Genomic DNA, 5670 nt, shown 5'->3' with positions numbered 1-5670 from the left:
CTGACTTGTCAGGTAGTTTTTTATACCTTCGACCTAATGCTTCTAGCTTTGGCGGGCTTGATGGAGGATTATCTAATTTGTCTTTACTAACTGGTCAGGAGATTTGTACATTTGGCCCTATGCTTCTTGCTTTTGCGAGCTTGATGAAGGAGTATATGCCGGCGACCTAAACACTTAGGTTTATATTAGGTCAATGGCAACAATTCATCGGTCCAGAGCTTTGTGCATAACGGACTTGTTGATGACGGAATCCTTTTAGTTCAGCCTTGAGCTTTTTGTGAACTTTAGGATAGTTTCTTCGGTTCTTTGCTTTGTGTTTTGATGGACTTGTTGAAAAAAAATTTCTTCGACCCTAGCTGTGTGCTTTACGGATTTGTTGAAGGATTTGCATTCTCAGATTTGGTTGATAGTACCAAATATAGGTAGTATCTTGATCCTTAACCACTTGAGGAGATTTTAATCCGAGTCACTTGAGTTCATCAGATTAGAAGAGCTATAATTTGATAGCTCTTCGTCCTCTGGTTGTTGAGATAGGGGTTCTTCTATTACGGCCTTTCTTATGGCGTGTTGCGTAGATAGAGCAGCCAGCAATCTGGCCATATTTGGGCGTGTTGGATCCGGCTTTTTACACCCACTCGAACCTTAACCTTCAGGCTGTTGAAAGACTTTAAGCTATTCTGGCCCAATTCATTGGAGTGTGTAGCCACAAAAATATCTTTCTTGACTTTTGAACCTTGGTACATTGGAGAAGATGGTGTCTTGAACTTTTGGAATATCACCTGCTTATACTTTGAAAAAACAATGGTTGTATTCTTCAGCTTGAAATAATATTTGTATAGATAATTTTAAATATTTATTCGAGAATCTCGGCATGCGGCGCGATGTCGATCCGAATAAATATTTAAAATCCCCCCTGTCTCGGAGGAACATTTCAAAGTAGAATAAATTTGAAATTTTAAGATTTTAAATATTCATTTGGGGATCTCGGTGTGTAGTACGATGTCGACCCAAATGAATATTTAAAATGATCCCTATCTTGCAGGGACATTTTGGATATGCTTTTTATCTTTGAGATTTTAAATATTTACTAGGGAATCTTGGCACGCTACGCGATGTCGATCCGAATAAATATTTGAAATGCCCCTAGTCTGACGGGGGATTTTGAAATGCATTCTTGTCATATAAGAGAATTTCAAAATATAGATGTAAATATGCATTGATAAATGTGTATGTAACATTTTGATCATTATAAAGTATATTAGACATGAAATTTTCATGCATGATATTTTTTAAATGTCGACCGTTGATCAGCGGCATAGGCCTACGTCCGTCCAAATCGATTAACTGATAAGCTCCTCCTTATTACACTTTCTCGATGACGAAGGGGCCTTCCCAATTAGATACGAATTTGACAGCGATTCTTCGGTATGGGATAATTGGTATTCTCAGCACCAAAACTAATTCTCCTTCTTGAAATGTTCAGGGGCGCACCAACCGATCAAAGGATTTTGCTATTCTTCATCGGTAGATTTTCAGGTTTTGTTGAGCTTGCAACCTGATCTCATCGAGTGCATCATGCTCTTCAATTCTTAAACGAGCATTTTGTTTCTGGGTAAGGTCATTCTGGATTGCTACCCAGAGTGACAGTAGTTCAATCTCCAATGGTAATACGACTTCAACACCGAATACCAATAAGGAGTGGCTTTGACTGGCATCTTGTAGGTTGTACGGTATGCACATAGCGCTTCTACCATCTTTGCATGTCACTTTTTTTTATTCTTGATAAGTATCTTCTTCAACAATTTCACCAATGTCTTGTTGAAGGCCTTTGTCAAGCCATTTGCTCTTAGATTGTATATAGATGAATACCGTCAATCGATTTTAGGCCGATTAACGAACTTGTAAATTTTTTACTTTTGAAAGCCGTGCCATTATCCGAGATTATGCGGCGTGGCACATCAAATCTATAGACAACATTATGGGTAAAAAAATTGATCACATGCTCGGATATGACCTCTCTGAATGGAGCCGCTTCTGCTCATTTTGAAAAATAGTCTGTTGCTATTAGAATAAAGCGGTGTCCCGCTGATGATGGCGGATCTATTGGCCCGATTATATCTATACCCCAGCATTCAAATTGCCAGGATGCTATTGTTGGGTGCAATGGATTTGAAAGCTGATGTATAACATCACCGTGGATTTGACATTCTTGGCACCTCTTAGCGTGGTCAATACAATCTCTCACCATGGTCGGCCAATAATAACTCATTCTCTTGATTTTAGCGGCCATTTTGGGACCCGATTGATGTGCACCACAGAGTCCTTCGTGGACTTTTGCTACTATTTTATCAACTTCCTTTGTCCCTAGGCATCTAAGCCACATTTGATTAAAAGCTCGTTTATACAATGTGTCATTGACAAATACATATCGCAATGCACTTTTTTGAATTTGTGTGGCTAGGATTTATCCATCACGAGTTTGCTTTCTTTGAAATAATTGATGAAGGAATGCCTCCAATCGTCTCCTTCCTCAACATCGAGGCAATGCAACCATGATTTTAAAGCTTGACTAACTTTACGTCCCTTGGCCACGTGATATCCTTCCGGATAATTTTTCATAATGATCTGATGGAGAGGTTGAGGGTCAACTGGGGTTTCATTCTGCTGACTTGAATCTGAAATTCCCTCTGCCTTCGGAAATTGTAACAAAACGGGCTCTAAGATCCGACTGTTATCAACTCCGATGAATATAGGCTTTTCCTCATTGGTGTTTGTCATTTCCTTAGCTAATTTGGCCAAGCAATCTATTTTGGCGTTCTGTCCTCGAGAAATTTGAACTATTTTAACATCTGGCACCTGCTTCAGGAGCTCAAGGGTCTGCCGGTGATAATGAGCCAACTCAACCTTACAAATCTTGTAAACGCCCAATACTTGATTTATCACAAGTTGAGAGTCGCTGAAGATTTGAAAATTTTGAATTTTGACGTCGATTGCGATCTCCAATCCAACTATTAGAGCTTCATACTCGGCTTCATTGTTGGTATGAGGTTCAGTCAAACTGAATAAAAATCTCATTATGCCTCTTTCAGGTGGTATGAGAACAAGACCGATACCGGCTCGGGCTCTTGTAATTTTTGGAGGTCGGGCAGGTTCAATCGACGATGCCCCGTCGAAGTACATCTCCCAGAATGGTAGCTTTTCATCTTCCTCGACCTGCATAATTTGCTCATCAGGCAAATCATCATTAAGTGGAGAGTGCCGGGATAGGATGCGCAGCGAGAAAATTTGCTAAGGCCTGTCCTTTCACCACCTTTTGTGGCATGTATGTGATATCAAACTGTAATAACAGTACTGCCCACCTGACCAGACGACCTGTCAACGATGGTATTGTCATCAAGAACTTCAGCGGATCGATCTTTGATATCATGGTGATTCTATGAGAAAGTATATAGTGGTGAAGTTTCTGAACTGCAAAAATCAATGACAAACAATACTTTTCAACAGGATAATAATGGCTTTCTGCTCCAATCAACCTTCGGCTGATATAGTATAGCGCATTTTCTTTGTCTTCTTCATTATTCTTGGCTAATAGTACTCTGAGGGACTCTTCTAGTACAACCGTGTACAGCATAAGAAGCTTCCCCAAAATTGGCGCTGCAAGAATACGCAGATTTAACAAGTATCTTTTGATACTGTCGAATGCTTCCTGACACTCTTCGTCCCATTTGAAATGAACATCTTTCTTCATTAATTTGGAAAATGGTTGGCATCTACCCGACAGATTCGATATGAATCTCTGAATGAAAGCCAACTGTCCTTGTAGTGAGCAAAGCTGTCACAGATTCCTTGATGGTGACATCTCCATGATTGCCTTAATTTTGTTAGGGTCAATCTCGATTCCTCGATAATGAACCACATATCCTAAGAATTTATCGGATGAGACCCCGAAGGCACATTTGGGGGGGTTCATCTTTAAATTATATTTTTTTATCCTCTCAAATACAATTCTGAGATCTTTTAAGTGATATTTTCGGCCAAAGCTTTTAACAACAAGGTCATCCACATAGCACTCGACCTTCTGATGTATCAAATCATCAAATATGTAAGTCATTACCCACTGGTAGGTAGCACTAGCATTCTTCAGGCCAAAGGGCATGACCGTGTAGCAGAATAAACAGATGGGCGTTCTAAACGACGTATATTTTTCATCTACGGGCATCATCTTGATTTGATTGTAGCCCGATGATTCATCAATAAATGAGAACATGTCATACTTGGATGTGTTATCCACTAGTAGTTCTGATATAGGGAGCGAAAAGTCATCTTTTCGGCATGTCTTTTAAGGTCCCTAAAGTCAATGCAAAAATGAATATGTTCATTCTTCTTCTTTACAGGAACAATATTGGCAATCCAGTCAGCATACTTTTCTTCTCGGATGAAACCCACCTCTATAAGCTTCTTTGTTTCTGCAATCACATGCCCTTCAATCTCCAATCGCATTCTCCTTGGAGCTTGCTTGACGGATGCTGAGTCATGCTTGATGGTCAATTTGTGAACTGCTACATCAGCGGATAAGCCAGACATCTCGGCATATGTCTAGGCAAAGCAGTCCCTAAATTTACAGAGAATTTTTTTTATTTCTTCTATTTGCTCCTCGGGTATGAGAGAACAAATGAAGGTTGGGTGAGGGTCTTCCTCAGTTCCCAAGTTGACCTCTTTTAACTCATCCATAGTGGTCGCTTGTCCATCATCTTCCAGTTCTTCTGGTGCAGGCTCGGCTTCTACGGGCTGCTCATTGAAATCATCAACTTCATAAATCTCTTCAACGTCACTGTCCTCGGATTCAACTTCCCTGCATGTGATTGTTCGGCAAGTCTCTTTCCGGATAAATTTTTGCTTGTTGAATCCAATACTCTTATATGCTGTTATATCCTTCCGTTATAATGGACGTGGATTCCTTCCATACCATAGGCACTGGCTTATACAAAGTTGTCGTTTAGTGGTAGGAACATTGATTTGTTTTCACAGCATTCTCTAAATGCTTTTAGTATTAAACCTAGGTAGCCTCGTAGGAAGTAACTCTTCAGAATTAATGAGCATGTAACCCCAGTCATGATTCTCTTCTTTATGTATTCCTGTAGAATATAGTACATTTCCCGGCATAGTCCAATTTTTAAGGGGAGGCAGATAGAGGGTGACGAGTTCTTCAACTTTATGCACCTCACGCAGAATGATTTCTTTGAAGTGTTGCAAGGGAACACATGTGACTATGAGTTATCTGAAATTGATAGGCTGTCTAATCTTCTAGAGAATACACCCTACACTGTATTCATTTAGATGGAACCGTAATCATAATCATTGAATATTCTACCTCCATACTCCATTCAGCTATAAATTGGCATACTCTTCGAGATTTGGCAAGAGTAACATTATCTTCATCCGTGTCACTCCCAAGATTAGGTACGTGTCTCTTTTCTTTGGGAATGGTCGGTGTTTTGGGAAGAGTCGGCTTGCCTTCTTTCTCCCCACCTGCTTCTTCTCACCTTCTCGTTCAGGACGCTTCGCAGCCTTTGAGTTTGATGCTTTAGCCTCGAGAGCACTTGAAGACCTTTATTTTTTTTGCATGAAGTATCTGGCATCTTCATACAATGTTGCTTCATGAACCGTAAA

The sequence above is a fragment of the Dendrobium catenatum genome, unplaced genomic scaffold (assembly GCF_001605985.2).
Source record: "Dendrobium catenatum unplaced genomic scaffold, ASM160598v2 fragScaff_scaffold_448, whole genome shotgun sequence".
Classification (NCBI taxonomy): Eukaryota; Viridiplantae; Streptophyta; class Magnoliopsida; order Asparagales; family Orchidaceae; genus Dendrobium; species Dendrobium catenatum.
The sequence above is the reverse complement of the archived record's forward strand: the minus strand, read 5'-3'. Positions refer to the sequence as shown.